This window comes from Rhinatrema bivittatum, chromosome 10 (assembly GCF_901001135.1).
Source record: "Rhinatrema bivittatum chromosome 10, aRhiBiv1.1, whole genome shotgun sequence".
In the NCBI taxonomy this organism is placed as follows: Eukaryota; Metazoa; Chordata; class Amphibia; order Gymnophiona; family Rhinatrematidae; genus Rhinatrema; species Rhinatrema bivittatum.
Genome location: NC_042624.1, coordinates 12,947,552 through 12,967,433, shown reverse-complemented (window position 1 = coordinate 12,967,433; position 19,882 = coordinate 12,947,552).

Genomic DNA, 19,882 nt, shown 5'->3' with positions numbered 1-19,882 from the left:
ACAGTGACCCATATAGTATTGTTCCCACTTGAAGGTGTTAAATCAATGATGAAATCGGTTGCAATGTGCATCCATGGTTCGTCTGGAATAGGTAATGGCTGTAGGAGACCCCAGGAGCAACCGGCAGGAGGTTTTTGTCTGGCGCAGGTAGCTCAGGATTCAACATATACTTGGACAACTTTTTTCATAGACGGCCACCAATAAAATTGTTGTAGGGTGGCAAGAGTACGGGCCTATCCAGGATGGCCGGCTAACTGGGAGTCATGAGCCCAGTTCAGAAGTTTCTTCCGTAGTGTCTGAGGAAACACTGCTTTACCAGCTGGAACAGAATGGGTAGCAGCCAGAACTATCTTCTCTGGATTGATGTGACGGGGTGTGTCAGGAACATCTTTAGGTGAAAAAGAGCATGAGATGGTGTCCACCCAGACATTTTTATCAGCAGGACAGTATTTGAGCAAGAAATCAAATTGGTTGAAGAATAATGACCATCGGGCTTGGCGATGGTTGAGTCTCTGTGCATGGCATACATATTCTAGGTTCTTATGATCAGTGAACACTAGTGATGTGAATCGGGTGCCCGATCATTTGTGCTTTTGGATTCATGTGGGAACGGGAAAATCTCATTTTCCCCCCGGATCGGCATTTTTTTTTAGTGAAAAATTGTTTTTGGCTTAGTGCGCGTTAACTCCCGTTAGCGCACACTAACAAAACTAGCAAAAAATAACAAAAATTAATGGTTTTTTGTTAGTGTGCGCTAACGGAAGTTAGCACACACTAATGGGGAGTTAGCGTGCACTAACTCCCATTAGTGCACACTAACAAAAACTGTTAATTTTTGTTACTTTTTGTTATTTTTGTTAGTGCACGCTAACTCCCGTTAACACGCACTAAGCTGAAAAACAATTTTTTGATGAAAAATTTGGGGAAATGTGATTGTTTATCGATTTCTCCGATATATGATGAATTAAGAAATATCCTACAATATTTTAATTCATCATAAAAATGATTCACATGCCTAATGAACACTGTTATCTGGTGTTGTGCACCTTCTAGCCATGGACGCCATTCCTCGAATGCAAGCTTGATAGCGAGCAACTCTGTCGCTGATGCCATAATTTCTCTCGGATGGAGAAAAGCATCTGGAGAAAAATGAGCAGGGATGAAGAGTAGGCGTATCACTGTGCTGACTGTGCATGGCCCCTACGCCAACATCAGAGGCATCAACCTCAACAATGAATGGCCGATGAGGGTCAGGATGACGTAAACAAGGTTTCTTGAGGAATGCTTCCTTAAGAGCTTGGAAGGGAGTGATGGCGTCCAGAGACCACTGTGAAGGGTTAGCTCCTTTTTAAGTCATGGCAGTAAGTGGCACTGTTAAGGTCGAGTAGTTCTTGATGAATGTGTGATAATAATTAGTAAAGCGCAGGAAGCAACAGAGAGCTTTAATACTAGTAGGCTGGGGCCAATCTTGTATGCTTTTTGTCTTCTGGGAGTCCATCGGAAGCCTTTGTTGGACACAATGTACCCTAAAAAGGGGAACAGACTCCTGGTGGAAAGCACACTTCTCGAGCTTGGCATATAGACGATTATCCCGCAGCCTCTGCAAGACTTTGATGACATCTGCTTGGTGGCTCTGGACATCACTTGAAAAGATGAGGATGTCATCCAAGTATACAACCACACACTGATATATCAAGTCTCACAAGATGCCATTCATCATATTTTGAAAAATGGCTGGGGCATTGCACAATCCAAATGGCATCACTAAATACTCGAAGAGGCCATCACGAGTATTAAAGGCTGTTTTCCTCTCATCCCCTTGACGAATGCGGACAAGGTTGTAAGTACCCTTTAAATCCAATTTTGTGAAGATCTTTGCACCCTGGAGTCGATCAACAACTCTGAAATTAATGGTAAAGGATACCGATCCTTGATAGTAATTTTGTTCAGACCTCTAGAGTCAATGCAAGGGCGAAGGGATCCAACCTTCTTGCTGACAAAAAAGAATCTGGCTCCTGCTAGTAACTTAGATGGTCTAATGAATCCTTTCTGTAGATTTTCTTGAATATATTTATTTATTTATATACTGACATTTGATCTGAGATATCACATCTGTTTACATTCAGGTACTGTAGGTATTTCTCTATCCCCGGAGGGCTTACAATCTAAATTTTGTACCTGAGGCAATGGAGGGTAAAGTGACTTGCACAAGGTCACAAGGAGAGACAGCAGGACTCTAACCCTGGTCTCATGGTTTGTAGCCCACTGCTCTAACCACTAGGCTATTCCTCCTCCCTATATGTAGGGAGGATGGATATAGGCCAAATATAGGCTGAAATGGCCTCAGTCTCTGATAATTAGAGTGGATAAACTCTTCCTCTGGGTGGTTCTGTATTGGGCTTCAAATTAATTGCACAGTCAAATGATCTGTGTGGTGGAAGCACATCAGCTGCTTGTTTGGAAAATACATCTTGAAATGACGTGTACTGCAGCGGTAAACCAGGGAGAGCAGTAGTGGTGACCATACATAATAATGGGGTTACTTTTTTCAAGCATCTGTCATGGCAGGTCGGGCCCCATTGTGATAATTCCATAGAAGACCAGTTGAACTGGGGAGAATGGTCTTGTAACTATGGGATGCCAAGCACTATTGGGTGGATAGCTTACTCGAGGATCAGAAACAAGATGGTCTCGGTATGCAGGGACCCAGTGCTTAGACAAATGGGTTGTGTGGTGAGCGAGACATCTCCTGGAAAAGGCTCGCCATGTATGGAAGAGAGAAGCAGAGGTGTGGGTACTGGTTCGGAAGGAATTCGTATGTGCTCTACCAATCTTTTCAGAATAAAATTCCCACCTGCACCAGAATCGACTAGTGTTTGTGTGGCGAATTTGAGAGGCCCGAGATGATGGAGACCGGAAGAGTCAGTGGAGGAGATGGTAAAGTCAGACCTGGGATCCACCAGACCTAGGAAGAGTCCTCTGGTGGATCCCAGGTCTGCATGTTTCCTGGACAGATGGGACAGGTTTGAACTGCATGGCCAGTTCTTCCACAATACATGCAGAGGCCCATCTTCTTGCGAAAGCGCCTCTCTTTGGTGGTTAAGTGGCTACTGCCTAATTGCATAGGTTCGTCTTCTTCTTCAGGTCTGGGTAATAACTGGACCGGAGCTGAAGATAAGGAGCGAGGGCAATTACCTCCAGAGGAGTGTCTGTATATGAGAGCAGATCGCTCTCATATACAGCGGTCAATCCGTCCAGCAAGGTCAATAAAAGAACAGTGTCAGGCAACTCACGTGCGGCAAGTTCATCTTTTATACGGGAGTTGAGGCCGTCTAAGAAGATAGCTCATAAACCATCCGAATCCCATAGACATTCAGAAGACAAGGTTTTAAATTCGATTACGTAATCCGAGAGAGGCTTAGTCCCTTGTTGGAGGTGTAGGAGTGCTGAACCAGCTATAGACTGGTGAGCGGGGTCATCAAATACAGACTTGAAGAGAGTCAGAAAGCCAGGCAAGTCTTTTTAATGTATTCCACCCCTGAGGTGACTGTTTATTGTATCCCGTCCCTGAGGCGACTGTTCAATTCCTTGTAAACTGGTGCGATATGTATGCTATACAGGAACATCGGTATACAGGAACATCCGCACTATTGTTCAAGTTTAAGTTTATTTTGCACTCCTGTTTCATGTGAACCAGCATGATGGGACTTTTGTCTTGAATGTTGGTATATAAAAAACTTAAATAAATAAATAAATAAATAAATAAAATATAAAAATTATAAATAAATAAATAAATAAGTCATTCAGCACTGGACCATTGCATTCCCATTATGGTGAAGCCCTGGCCAGGGCTTTTCCATCCAACAAGGACAAGATATATGTCATCTTGGTGACTGCAGTAGGGAAGTACAGCTGTTGTAAGGAGAAGTGCATATAGCACTGATTAAGAAAGTCCCTACACAACAGGCAGTCTCCTGAGAAATGAGTAGGGGAAGGCAAAGGAACTATAGTACGTCTGGTAACCACCGGGGGCGATGCATTCTGGTCAGAAGTAGGAGACATATTCAGTCTGGCATTCAGCTGATTAAAGGCAGTAGTCAACATCTCCAAAGTCCTCTACTGCTCCGAAATCCATTGGGCCAAGCCATGGATGGCCTGTAAGGCTGAGAGCTGAGCCGGGTCCATGGAGTTAGCAATCTGTTATACTTGAACTTGGTTTGTGGGCCCTTGGGTCATGGAGAGAGCTGACTCTACCCACAGGGAGGAGCCCTGTGGGGACTCTCCACAACAGGTGGGGTCTCAGCAGTGATGGACACAGGAGTCAGAGATATATTTATTATACAACAAAGAACGGGTTTGTAAACTCAGTCCTTGAATAGGAAGACCTGAGATGGATTCTCCGGTAGTGATCCGCAGAGCGGGTTAACCCGGGAATACTTGCTTCTTGGTAGTGGTCTGCAGCATGGGGTAGGCTGGAGATAGATGTTGGCAGCAGGCACAAGACAGAGTGGATCCTGTAGTTGTCTGTAGAGCGGGGTAACCCGAGGATCCGCACTGCAAGAGAGAAGCAGAGTTGAGATCAGGTCTTGTACACACTCCGTGGTGTTGCAGTAGAGATATCATTGTAGCAGCAGTGGAGATCCGGAGCAGGAACACTGAGGGGTCGCCCTTAGCAGTTAGCAATAGCAAGAGGTACTCACTAAGCTGGTAAAGGTGAGACTCGCAGAGAAGGCTCTCTGAGGAGTGGATAGCCCTGAGTGCAGCAAGGCCCCTGAGGAGCAGGTACCTAAGTCGCTCAGTCTGGAGTGTAGAACAGTGAGGTGAAGTGTCTCTGAGAAAGAAATTGAGCAAGATGGAATCCTTGCTAATTCGTTGGTAGGAAAGTCCGGTAGGCTTAAGTACACGTAAGCAGTGACGTCATGTGGATGGGATTCCCCCGAGGTTCCCGCTATGATGCGGATAATACGGAGGCAGGTGCACGTGCCCTAAGTTACACCAGATTCAAGATGGTGACCGGGATCGCCAACGCTGTCCCGGGAACGCCAGGGAGGTCGGCGTGTAGAGGCAACGGTGGCCATCTTCGCCAGAATCTGAGCTAAAGGGCAAAATGAGGTGAGCAGCAAAGGTCACAGCCATCTGCGACCAACAGGCGCAACATGCACGTTCCATGCTTTCTCTGGTACTGACTTCCAAAAGGTAAAATAGCAGGTCCTTTCCCTTTCACAAGTGCCCATGGACTTTGCAGGTATTTTTTTTATACAGGAGCATTTTTTGCTAAATAAACCAACGCATGTAGATTTGAAAATCAATCCAGCTCTGGGAATAGTCTTCCCTCAATCCAGCTAAATGCATACATGTTGTCAAAGAGCTAGGAAGAAGAGCTAAAAAGGTCAATTTACACAGGTCGATGACTCCTTACCCAGGCGAACAGCTTTGAATATTTCCCTCCCCGGGTCAGGAGAGTTGTCGCTCAATGATTTAGAAAAAAAGATTGCACAGAGAGCAGCAAGTGGTTTTGACCATTTCCACACTTGCTGACCTTTCATGCTAACAGCATTCCCATTTTCTGCCTTCCTGTGCCTGTGTGGGAGTTCCTGTGGACTCCAGAAGGCACTTTCTGTAATGTTTCTTGATGCTGCTGACATCAGCAGAGTGAGTTTTGCAGATCTGGAAAGGAATCACGAGCCTCACACAGATTTTAATGAGGCAGGTAATGCATTCTGCCCCCTGGCAGCAGAGTCTGCCCACATTTTTTTTCTTATTGGCCTAATCACCTCTGTTGAATCACCATTTCAGCAGGGGCACCCCCTTTAGCAGAATTCATTATCTGAAGGTCTTTTAATGACCTCAAAGCTAACTGTAAATTGGAACTGTTAACATGCAGTGCGGGGGAGTTATGGGTTTGGGGCTATTTTGAAGTACAGATGTTTTTTTGCTTCTTGTCAAACTGGCCAAATTTACATAATTTGAGTACTAAATGCAAAATTAAAAATTATGAAAGTTTGTGCGGTTTACTTTTTTCTGTTTTCTGAGTAAGATAGCAATCCTGATCAGCAGTAAAGGTCTGCGGTTTGAATCCACAGGACAGAATCGGTCCTGCTAAGCTGGGCGTTGTGTGTTACTGAATTGTCTTTGGAAAAAGAAGTGTTGCTGCCATGAAAGTCCACTTGAATGCTCTCATTCACTTTAATCTGTGAGTTTTTACTGCTATGCCCTCATTGCAAACAGCAGTCACAGCTGTGTGACACACTAGGGCCCTAAGCTTTCACATTGTCATTAAAATGGTTCCAAAAAAAATTTAAAAAACAATCACAAGCTAAGTATAGATCAAGCAAGCTTGATCATTTAGTGGTTTGATTTTCCAGTTTCCATTTGACTTGCTCTGACAGAATATCTTACATTTAAAGAACAAAATCTCCAAAAAAAGGGTCTCAAATTGCTATGGTATAAGAAACCTGATTATTGGAAAGGTATTTCCACTCCTGGTTATTTCTTTTCAGTTTTTTCTAAAGTTAGAGAGTCAAGAGACTTCCACGTAGACAGTTTTCCACTACCTAATCAGTATCCAGACTTGTGACTCTGTCTGTATCTGAAATATTATATTGTAAAGTTTACTGGAATCAGGTTTGGATGAAAGGCACATTTTCATCACATTATGTTTATGAGAATTCCGATTTTGGTGTTGTGATAGAAAGACATTGCATTCTTCAGCTCCTGCAGTTCTTGACACATCCAGGGCTAGTTCCCATGGTGATAAGGCAAACGCAAGAGCCTTGAAACATGGAACCTCTGTCACTCAATTTCTTCCAGTCTCAGGATTTTAAATAGCATCAAATTTGGTTCGGAATCAGCAGTGAACTGAGGCAAGGTTTCACCAGATTGAAAACACATGGAAACAGGTTGGGTGGGCAGAAGTTCTCGCTCTGTTAAATTTAGTTCTCTTGTACTTTCAAGGTTGTTTCACTGTCCTATTTATTTTCTTCTTTCCCCCTCAAATTCTGCCCAATTCTTCTTTGTCAGCTTCTATCTTTTTTAGTCAGCTTCGACCTCTCTTTTAAACTTCTTTTCTGTAGTTTCCATCTTCATTTTTCTCCTATTATGGCACCATAGCTTGTATATTTTTACCCCCTTCAATAAAGATGAGTGTATTCTGTATTGAAACATATAAGCCCCATTATTATTTTTACAGTGGTCTGTACTTTATGCTAAGGATGTGCAGGCAAAAAAAAATTTGGTTCCTTTCATCTCATAGGCCGTAAGGCATCAGATTTCTCTCTAGTCTACCTAAAAAAAACTGCTGAGTTCTACCATCTCTACCACTCCCTCAGAGATCCCCTGTATCTGTCCCATGCTTTCTTGAACTCAGATACTGTCCTTGTCAGCCCCGCCTCCACCGAGAGGCTGTTCCATGCTTCTACCACCCTACCTGTAAAGATACATCCTTTATTACTCCTCATTCTGGCACCATCATCCCATGATCTCTTGTTTTTCTTTTCATTTAAAGAGACCCTCCTCCTCTGCATTGATTTTCCTGACATATTTAAATATCTATAACATATCTCCCCTCTCTTGCCGAGTATAGATGTTTAGATCTTTAAGCCTGTCCCCATATGCTTTACAATGAAGACCAATGACCATTTTCGTAGCCACCCTCTGGACTGGCTCCATCCTGTTTACATCCATCTGAAGATGCATTTTCCTGAACTGCACTAAGGGCCTCATTTTCCAAGCAGTTTACCGCGTGCGAAATTCGCGTTAACAAATTAGTAATTTGGTATTCAGGGGGCGGAGTTGGGGCAGAGCATATGCAAAGTGGGAACCAGTTTATCATGTGCAGCGAAACAGCCACAGTGTTAGCACGGCTGCTATCTACAACCCTCAAATTTGCGGGGCCACTTTCGCATTCCACATGAGACCTACGGAAAGAACAGTGGTCTCTAGTGAAGATTTGCTGGCCGTCGGAGTGAGGAAACTCACTCCAAGAAGAGATTTGGGCTACGTTCTCTCCACCTAGCTTGTTGTTGCCCAGGTAGAGTGTCCATCAAGCTAGGTGGAGAGAACGTAGCCCAAATCTCCTCTTGGAGTGAGTTTCCTCACTCCGACGGCCAGCAAATCTTCACTAGAGACCACTGTTCTTTCCGTAGGTCTCATGTGGAATGCGAAAGTGGCCCCCAACCCCCGACGCTCATACCTAATCCCCACCTCGAGTTACTAGGTGGCCCCCCATAGGGATACAAATACCTGTCTAGGGCATAGGCACTATAGTAAGGTTCTCTCTCTCTCTCTCTCTCTCTCTCTCTCTCTCTCTCTCTCTCTCTCTCTCTCTCTCTCTCTCTCAACGGGCTGTCTGGAACTATCGTGGACCACGATGATTCGATTGGAAAAACCGGCAAATATCGTGCACTGCAATGAAACACCCAAAGAATCATCGCACACTGGGAAAACATCGCCGCACGTGATGTTTTCCTACTGCACGAAAGAAGCCTCATTTGCATTGGTAAAGCCCCCTAATGCGTTACCAATGTGATATTGGAAAATGAGGCCCTAAGTTTTCCAAATGAAGTCTCACCCAGGATTTATAAAGGGGAGATATCAGGTCCTCTTTTTCTGCTGACCATTCATCTCTGCATGCACCCAAGCGTCTTTCTGGCTTTTGCCATCACCTTTTCCAGCTGTTTGGCCAGCTTGAGATCATCAAATGTGATCACTATCAGATCTGGTAAGAATTTCACCTCCTAGACTATATTACTTCCTTGGTGTTTACAGCTCAAATGCATGACTCTGCATTTTTTAATACTAAATCTTAACGGCCATACTTTGGAGTATTTCTCAAGCTTTGCTGAGATCCCTCCTTATGTTTTTCACACTTTCCTGGCTTTCTACCCTGTTGAAAATGTTGGTATCATCCACAAAAAAACAAACCTTTCCCAGTCAAATGCTGAAAAGAACCTGTCCAAGGACTAACCCGTAATGCCTTTTTCCTCAGAGTGAACTCCATTTACCATTACTCTTTGTCACCTCCCACACATTCAGTTTCTAATCCAGTCACTGTAGGTCCAATAGAAATATATTTATAAGTTGGCTATGAGGAACCACATACAGTATTTAACTAAAATTCATAAGAACATAAGATATGCCATACTGGATCAGACCAAGGGTCCATCAAGGCTAGCATCCTGTTTCCAACAGTGGCCAATCCAAGTCACAAGTGCCTGGCAAGTACCCAAACATTAAACAGATCTCAAGCTACTATTGCTTAATAATTAATAGCAGTTATGATTTTTCCTCTAGGAATTTATCCAAACCTATCTTAAACCCATTTACACTAACTGCTGTAACCACATCCTCTGGCAATGAATTCCAGAGCTTAACTATGCGCTGAGTGAAAAAGAATTTGTTGGGAGTGCGTGGGAGTGGTCCCTATTCAGGGGAGAGTGTATACCCTTGGACCATGGCTCGACCCAGAGGAGGACTCTGGAAAAGTGCTGAGGCAGGCGAGGCATATCCAAGCACAGGTGGACAGGCTGAAGACTCAGAGCCCTCTGTCCTCTGCTGAACCCAAATGCACCAGAAGAGACCCAGCAACACAATGCTGGTCTTTAAGGTAGCCATCCGGCCACTTGATAGCCCTTTTGGACCTGCTGCCTGGGAACGGCAGGTGCGACAGGATGGACAGAGGTCATGGACAGGTGATGACTCTGGAATAAGGTTGAGATGTAGGCACTTGGAGACTTGGATGAGATGTAGGCACTTGGAGTCTTGGACAAGACAAGGCACTTGGAGACTCAGACAGGCACTGCTCCTCAGCATGCCCTACATAGCCCCCCCCCCCCCCCCCGTTCGCTGGTTGTGGACCATACTGTCCCACTGTGGCCCTACACAACCTGAAGAGGTTTGTCACAGACAACACAGAGAGCAGGATGATCACAGGACTGGAGATCAGGAAAAGGAGGAACCCGGGCAGCACTTGAAGAAGGATCCAACTGGAACAGGGCTCCAATGACCGGGAACAGGACACCAGATTGGATAGAGATTTACTCACAGGATGGTCATCTGGATACTGGATCCAGCAGGAAGAGACAAGGCTGGAAGTCCCAGAACCGAAGACAGGAACATACGAAGACAGGAACATCAGGTCAGACGAGGACGCAGGATCCAACGAGAGACCAGGAATAATGGATGCAGACAAAGGAACTCACATGAAGAACAAAGGACCTTGAAGAAGTGACAATGGACCTCAGAAACCTCCTGGAATGATGAGATGAGGAATCCAGGAGCAAACAGGCTCCTTGAGAAGTCAATGAGGGACTGGCAAGGAGCCCCTTTATAGGGCTGAAGAAAAGATGCTGGAGATGTCATCAGAGAGGGCCATGGGGGCGTTTCCCGTCAGAGGCCCTTTAAATATTTATTTATTATTTTTTATATACCGACATTCGATCTGAGATATCACATCAGTTTACATTCAGGTATTGTAGGTATTTCCCTATCCCCAGAGGGCTTACAATCTGTTTGTACTTGAGGCAATGGAGGGTAAAGTGACTTGCCAAAGTCACAAGGCCACAATATAGAGAAGAGGTGTGGCCACGTGCCTATGGAGAGCTGGGACCAAGAATATTGGCAGCGGCATCCCTGCTGTGGAGAAGACGGAGCAGGAGAGAAAATGCTGGCAGCAACAGGCCATGAAGAAGAGAGGCTGGTGGCGGCACTCCTGCCACAGGACAAGGCAGGGATGTCAGCAGCTTCCTGCCGCAGGGAAGACAGCACCAGCGGCAGCTCTCCACACCGTGGAGAGAACAGGACCAGCGCTAGGCGGCAGACAGGGCAAAAGCAGCCACATGCCGAAAGGAAGACAGCATCCGGGCCACGGCAGCACCCGGTCCACAGAGGAAGCAGCAATGATGGTGGCCTCCAGGCCACAAAAAGGACCATGCCATCAGCGGCTCCCACCATGATGAGGTGGCAATAATGGAGGACTCCAGGCCGCAAAGGAAGACAGTAGTATCGGTGGCTGGAGGGATGTTAGAGGCTGCTCGCAGTTGGGGCCCGCGAGCAGCATCGTAACAGAATTTTCTTTGACTTGTTTTAAATGAGCTACTTGATAACTTCATGGAGTTCACCCTAGTCCTCCTATTATCTGAGAGAGTAAATAACCATTTTACATCAACCTGTTCAGGTCCTTTCATGATTTTGTAGACCTCTACCATATCCCCCCTCAGTTGTCTCTTCTCCAAATTGAGCAGCCATAACTTCTTTAACCTTTTCTCCTAGGGGAGCGGATCATGCCCCTTATCATTTTGGTCATCCTTGGCTGCACTTTCTCCAGTACAACTATATCTTTTTTGAGATGTGGTGACCAGAACTGCACATAGTATTCAAGATGCGGCCTCACCATGGAAGGATACAGAGGCATTATCACATCCATTGTTTTATTTGCCATTCCCTTCCTAATAATCCCTAACATTCTATTTGCTTTTTTGAACACCACAGCATACTGAGCCAATGATTTCAACGTATTATCCACTATGATGCCTAGATCTCTTTCCTGGGTGGTAACTCCTAAGATAGAACCTAACATTCTGTAACTACAGCAAGGGTTATATGCAACACCTTGCACTTGTCCACATTAAATTTCATTTGCCATTTGGATGCCCAGTCTTACAAGGTCTTTCTGCAATTTATCACAATCCACTTGAGATTTAACTACTCCGCATAATTTTGTGTCATTTGCAAAGTTGATCACCTCACTTGTCTTACCCCTTTCCAGAACATTTATAAATATATTAAAAATCACTGGTCCAAGTACAGATCCCTGATGTGCTCCACTGTTTTCCCTTTTCCACTGTGAAAATAGATCATTTAATCTTACTGTTTCCTGCCTTTTAACCAGTTTGCAATCCACAAAAGGACATCGCCTCCTATCCTATGACTTTTTAGTTTCCTTAGAAGCCTGTCATGAGAAACTTTGTCGAATGCCTTCTGAAAATCCAAGTACACCATACCTACTGGGTTCACTTTTGTCCACATGTTTATTCACCCCTTCAAAAAATGTAGAGAATTTGTGAGGCAAGACTTCCCTTGGGTAAATACATGCTGGCTGTGTCCTATTAAACCTTGTCTATCTAAATGTTTAGTGATCTTATTCTTTATAACAGTTTCCTGGATCACCCCTGGAGCCCTCTTTAAATATCGGGGTTACATTAGCTATCTTTCAGTCTTCAGGTACAATGTTTGATTTAAAAGATAGATTACAAATTTATTGAAATAAGTCTGAAATTTAATTTTTTAGTTCCTTCAGAACCCTGTGATGTATACCATACAGTCTAAGTGATTTATACTCTTCTGTTTGTCAATCTGGCCTCCAAATATTCCAGGATCACAATGATTTGGTTCAGTTCATCTGAATCATCACCCTTGAAAACCATCTCCAGAACGGGCATCTCCCCAACATCCTCTTCAGTAAGAATCAAAGTAAAGAATTTGTTTAGTGTTTCTACTATGGCCTTATCTTCCCTCAGCCTAAATACGCCTTGGGGGTGCCTCCTTGCAATCCAGATAAAGTACATATTCTGTGAAAGCCCATGCATATTTTTAGTATGGCTGAAGATGGCAATTTTAAGATAGAATAGTGCAGATGCATTCATTTGTTTTAACATGCCTCGATTACTTTGAAAATTGTCTTTTATAAGTTTAATTTTCCATCTCCTTACAGACCTGTTGAGTTTTTAAAGAGGCTATCTCTATGGGTAAACACCTATTTACCTGTAGATAATCTCTGAAAATTTTCTCCAATAGATTTTACTGCCCTAGAAGTCAATGAATCAACCCACAGAATTTGCCATGAAAAAGGCCTGATACTGCAAGATTTTTTATTTTTATGTATTTTTGCAGTGCTGGGTCATCTGAATAATATGCAAACATTTCCTGGTCTGACTTCTACATGAAAAAGTTAACCAGAAATGGCAAACTTTTTCACAAAAAAATGTAACTATATCTCGCTAAGATGTTACTACATTTTATGGGAAATCACTCATGATTTCCCATGCAAAATGTAAATTATGTGGAATCACTAATGAGCTGATTTGCTAGATTTCTCAGCTCATTAATGATTTTGCATATGTTTTGTGAACAGGTTCATAAAAGAAAAATAGAATGCACAAAATCTAAATAACAGGTTCGATTTTCACAAATACTAAAAACACACTATTTGGCAATTTTGTGCATGTTATCCTGGTTCTTTCTCAATTAATGACATGTGGAGAAGATAAACCAAGTCATTCCTGCTAGGAAGAATGCAATAATCATCCTGGAATATGAGATACAATAAGACTAGATAAATAAGCAAGGGTTCCTCATCATAGAGCTTTAAAAGTCAAACACTTAGGGTGTCATTTTCTATAGCTTTCACATGCGAAAAGGGACTTTTCGCGTGCGATAGCTAGATCGGGGCGGAGTCGGCACCGGAAGGGGAGTAGTCAGGGTGGCACCAGGGCAGACGCGGCGAAGACATTGCTGACAGCAAAAAGGTAAGACCCCTTATTGCCGCCAGTAAAGCGCCCAATAGCACCATCCTTCATGGTAGCGCTACTGATTTGTGAAAGCCGGCAGCGATAGTACCGCGGTGGTGTGATCACTGCCGGCGTTCGCAGGCCCGCCCCCCGCTTTACCCCTCACCCCCTGGTACCACGTGATTCACTAAGGCCTGAGATTTTACAAAATCCAGGCCTTAATCTCGAAAAAGACATGCAAAGAAATTGGGAATCCATGTAAATCTTGGAGAAGGGGAGTAACTTGATGGTATTTACATTTCCCGAAACTTAATTTAGCAGTCTTATTTTGGACAATTCCTGTTAAGAGAACTATAGACTAGTAGCTCATTTACCATTTATGTCTAAAATATTTGAGATGGTGGTTACTCAGATAGTTCAGTTCATAGAAAGCACTGATGGATTAGAAGAGTTTCAATCAGGTTTTAGTTCAGGTTAGAACATGGAGGGAATAAGGATAATATCTTTATCAGATGATATTCTGTGATGTTTGGACAGGGAGAAATCATTTATGTTGATACTAGTGGATCTGTCAAGATTTAGTAGTTTTGGGAATTTTTTAAAACAGATATCAACAGGTGGGGCAGGGTGAGACAGTATTTGCTTGCATTGCTTCCTTTCCACATGACAGATTCCAGTAGATTCAAATTGGAGATTAACTCACTCCAAAGTAGATAGTACAATGTGGGGTACCACAGGTTCTTCTTTATCCCCCTTGTTGTTTAATATTTTTATGTGGCCTGTAGCAGATCTTTTTCAGGAACTGGATATCATGGGATTTATGCTGATGATACCCAGTTCCTGGTTCCAGTCAAGGGAAATTTGGTTGAAACCAGTCATCAATTAAATGTTTTTTTTGGAAAATTTGCTACATGCTAAAGGATAGGCAACTAGTACTGAACTCTTCAAAAAACAGAGATTTTGAGGGGTGGGGGGAGGGTGGAGGATTTTGAATAGACATAATCACCCTTAATACATCCAGTATTAGAAGGAAAGATTATTGTGATATCAGATAAAGTGAAAAGGTTATGGGTGTTGCTTGATTCGGTGTTTTCTAGGGTATGTTTTGTGAATTTATAATGTAAAAGAACATATTTAAAAAGAATTAGACAAGTTAAACCCTTTTGGGATACTGGAGAAGTTAATATCTTAGTATTGTCTTTAGTTTTGGGGTATTCTATTACTGTAATGGACCATCAATGGAGTAATTCAGAATAGAGCTGCAAGGCTGGAGTGTGGGAGGACCAGGAGGGATTGAGTCTCACCTTTGTTACCTGCACTTCATTGGCTTCCTTTGTAGAAAGGGCAAAGTGCAACTTTTTATCTTTAGTCTTTTGTGTTCTCTGTTACAATTATGGATGCACATTCATTTGCAATGAAATAGGAAATAGAGACAATATTTCCTATTTCATCGCCTTTTGGGGGGGCAATGAAACGATAAGAAAACCCAAAAAATGTTGTGTGGTTTTCTGATCTTTTTTTTTTTTTGGGGGGGGAGAAAGGGCACATTAAAAAAAAAAAACCCCAAACCACCCCAACCCTTCAAATTTAATTAATTGCAACAACCCACCCTCCCGACCCCCCCAAGACTTGCCCGACCCCTCTCCCAAGACTTACCGAAAGTCCCTGGTGGTCCAGTGGGGGTCCTGGGAGCGATCTCCCCCTCTCAGACCATCAGCTGCCACTAATCAAAATGGAGCCGATGGCCCTTTGCCCTTAACATGTGACAGGGGCTATCAGTGCCATTGGTAGGTCCCTGTCACATGGTAGGATCAATGGATGGCCCATGCCATTTTTTAAGTTGGCACCGGCCGTTCATTATGCCTACCATGTGACAGAGGCCGGCCAATGGCACTGATAGCCCCTGTCACATGGTAAGGGCAAAGGGCCATCGGCGTCATTTTGATTACTGGCAGCCAACGGCCCGAGAGCGGGAGATCACTCCCGGGACCTGCGCTGGACCACCAGGAAATGTTGGCAAGTTTTTGGGGGGGTCGTGAGGGTGGGGGTGGTTGCAATTAATTAAATTTGGATGGGGTGAATTTGGTTTTTTTTGGGGGGGGGTTTACAACCCTCGTTGTAATTAATTAAATTTGAAGGGTTGGGGCAGGTTTTCAGGTATCATTTTGGGGGCAGCTGAAATAAAATCGGCCCGAACCACGGGAAAATGAAATTTCCTATGGTGGGCCGATAACGAAGCCGAATCAAATCTCTAGTTACAATGGACCTAGGTACTTAGCAGGTAAAATAGCATAGCAGGACCCAGGTTGGTAACTTCAGGATTTACAGGGGAGTCATTTTGAAGTTCCATATGTGTTGAAATGTAGATTTCAGTGGATCTCAAAATATGCTTTTACATCAATTGCACCACAGCTTTGGACACCTTGCCAGGGATGGTTAGAAATGAATAAAATGTAAATTTATGAAGCTGATTAAAACTTATGTGTTTCCATGTTAATATGTGGGAGGGGTAGGTGCTTGGGGGCACCTATAGGAGGGAGTTTGATGAATTGCTGGAGGTGGTTGTTGGGATGGCAGTAAGCAAGGTTAGGATCCAGTAATATTAATTTTTGTTGTGAGGATTTGTTCCTGTTTTCTTATGTGTTTTTTTATTATGAATGTTTTAACCTGTAAACTACTATTATGGCATATTTATTGGTTATGCGGTATACAAATATTTTATTTTAAAAAAGTAAAGAGCATTGAATCTAGGGGTGGGCATTAATTTGCAACAAAATAGGAAATAAAGATGATATTTCCTATTTCATTGCATTTCAGGAATAAAAACAATGATAGGAAAAAAACATTAAATTTTGTGTTGTTTTTCTTATTGTTTTTGTTTTGTTTTATTTTTTTTTAAAGCATGTTAAAAAAGAAACCCTACTTCAACCCTTCCCAATCCCTCACCAGCATAGCCCCCCTGCCCAACTTAGCCCACCATCCCAATGACTCCAGGACTCAGCAAAAATAACTAGTGGTCTAACTGGGGGCCCAGGAGTGACTTCTCACTCCCGGATCACCGGCTGCCATTAATCAAAATGGCACTGGACGCCCTTTGCCTCTGCCACGTGACAGCGACTACTGGTGCCATTGGGTATCTGCTGTCTCATAGTAGGGGCAAAGGAAAGCAGCTACCAGCCGGGGAGCAAGAGGTCACTTCCAGGTCCTTTGCTAGACCACCAGGAATTTTTGGTGAATCCTGGGGAGATCGAGGGGGTCAGGAGGGTGGACTCTGCTGGTGGAGGGCTCCGTGTTTTAAGAAATGGGAAGGGTTGGGGTGGCTTAAAAATTAAAAAAAATATGGAAAGGAAGAGGTGTTTTACGTTACCACCCCCTAATTGCTTCATTTTCTAGTTCTTGTTAAATTGGCAACACCCTAAGAAGCATTAACGTTTCTGCAAGAATCAGCTTGTACATCAAATCTAAGTCTGTCCAATAGTGTTTAGCATTTCAAAAATATTGACTTTCACCAGATTATGTACAGATATGTTCCTGGGGAGACTTCACACTTCCCTTAGCTTGCTGTATACAACCATCCTACTCTTTCTAACTTCTTTAGAATGTAGTAAGTCCTATGAATAAATGTGAATAGATGTAATCTCAGCTTTCAGCTGGATGTTATTTCCTACATGGAAGATAACATTTACTGCCAGTCAGCTTGGGGAATAGGAGCCATACCAGCTTGTCATTTTTTCTTTAACATACTCAGGTTCTCTGCTTTCACTGCAGTCAAGATGTTGTATTCAAGGCTAATTTTTAATGATCCTCTTGCTGCAAGACAAATCCTGCAGGGCATATTCTTTGACACACTACAGTAAACAATTTATATTGCAACTGCTAATACTGAACAACCTGTTTGGGAGATCAATCTCTTGTTTTAGCTGTTCAATAGAGTTTAGTGCCCATTTTACCAGAACATGTTTGATTTGTATAATACCTTTATTTCTCCAATCTCCAAACCAAGACCTAGATTCATCATTCTACCATTAAATATAGCAAAAATAGTGCCCATGATTAAAAAAAGGACATGGTTAGGCTAATTTTCCTGATACTGCATTAATTTATCACAGTGGAAAAGGTTTGTAATTGCAAATGGTGTTGTGTTTGAAGCATTGTGGACCCTTGGTTGCAATGGAGATGACTCCGCCCATGGGGAGGAGCCCCCGTGGGGAACCACTGCAATAGGCTGACACAGATAGCAGACACAGAATGGATAGAGTCTTTATTGTACTGCAGTAATTAGATGGTGAAGCAGGAAAGTAAGGCACTGATCCACGAAGTGCCAATACGTACAACAGGCTCAAAAGTGTAGTCTCACCCAGATGTTCACGATAGGCAGGAGCCCGCAGTGCAGGTAACGCCACGGCTGGTGGGTGGTGTTGAAGCACCAGATCGTAGAGGTACTCACAGAGTGAGGGCGTCTTCCTGATGGTAGAAAGGTGGGACCGAAGGTCCATGGTGCAGGATATGAAGTAGATAGACCCTCGAGGAGCGAGTAACCAATGGTCCAATATCCTGAAAATGAATAGAGAGAAAAGACCCCTGAGAAGCAGTTGTCTTGGTTAGTGAGGACCCCGAAGGGAAGTAAGCGAGAGACCCCCGAGGAGCGGGAGTCTAGAGCTTCTGCTGGAGCGAGGCCCTTAGCGTGAAAGTGGCGTCTAAGCGTGCAGCTTAGAGCAGTCAGAGTAGCGAAGCAAAGTCTTTGCTAACTCAAAGTGGTAGCGGAAGTGGAGGCTAGATATACCCGGAGGTACTGATGTCATGCGGTGGGGCCGCCCCCGAGGTTCCCGCCATGACGTGTATTTGAGCATAGGAGATGTGTGCGCTCGCGCCCTAGGAGGCAATGGGAGTGAGCATGGTGGATGGGGATGCCCATGCTGGTCTGGTAACGCCGAGGCCCTCAGCAGTCGGCACTGGAGACAGTCATCTTGCCCAAAGAGAGAGAAAGGGGAGAAAAATAAGTAAGGCAGAGCGGTCGCAGCCATTTGCAACCAGATGCAACAGTACCCCCCTTCAAAGGGCCCCTTCCAAGACCTCTTCCAGGTGGTCTGAGCTTGCGTGGGTGTGCCAGGTGGAATTGGCATAGCATCTCCTTGTCTGTAATATTGGCCAGTGGTTCCCAGGAGTTTTTCTCTGGACCATAGTTCTCCAAAGATATGAGGTACTCCCATGTTTTGCCTCTTTTACGTACATTAAGGATGTCATCTACGGCATATACAATGTCATCTTCTGTGTCCATGCTGGTAGGCTCTAGTTCTTTTCTGAAGAACTCGGAGAGTATCACTGGCTTTAGTAGAGATACATGAAATGCATTGTGTATCTTCATTGATGGAGGCAGTTTGAGACTGTATGTTAAATTTCCTAATCGCCGAAGGATGGTGAAAGGTCCCACAAAGTGAGGAGCAAATCTTGCAGATGGGAGCTTAAGTCGGAGGTATTTTGTGCTTAACCAAACCTTGTCTCCAAGCTAGAACTTGGGTGCCTTTTGATGATGAGCATTATAGGTGCTCTTTGCTTTTTGTCCTGCTTTAAGAAGGAGCTCCTTCGTCTGTCTCCAAAGCTGGGATAATTCTGCTGCGGTAGCCTGGGCAGCAGGAGAGGCTACTGTCAATGGAATTGGCAGCGGTGGTAAAGCTTGTCTCCCGTAGACAAGTTGGAAAGGGGAAGACCCCATTGAAGAAGCAGGATGTGAATTGATGGCAAATTCTGCCCAAGGTAATAATTCAGCCCAGTCGTTCTGTCTAGAGTTGACATAGGATCACAGAAATTGTTTCAGCATCCTATTCATCCTCTCAGTCTGACTGTTAGACTGAGGATGGTAGGCAGAGGTTAAATCCAAGGCGATGTCAAATTTTTGACATAATGCTCTCCAAATCTTTGCAGTAAATTGCACTCCTCTGTTGGATATGATATGTTTGGGCATCCCATGAATACAGAAGATGTGTTTAATGAAGAGTTTTGCTAACTCAGAGGGACATATAACTTGGTCCGAATATGCCAGGGTGTTGAATGGAAAACAGCATTTAATACCAGTAATGGCCATTTTGAATATTTAGTCATGCCCTTCGGTCTTTGCAGCACCCCAGCTATATTTCAAAACATGATGAATTAAATTTTCAGGGACATGTTGTATAGTTGTGTAGTAGTATATCTCAACAACATACTGGTTTTCTCTCAAAACCATCAGAGCCATCAAGTAGATGTCGCCAATGTCTTCCAAAGACTTAGGGATAACCACCTATATGCCAAATTAGAGAAATGTTCTTTCCATCAAGAATATGTTCCATTTCTTGGCTATGTGGTATCCAGCCAGGGATTCTAAATGGACCCACAAAAGA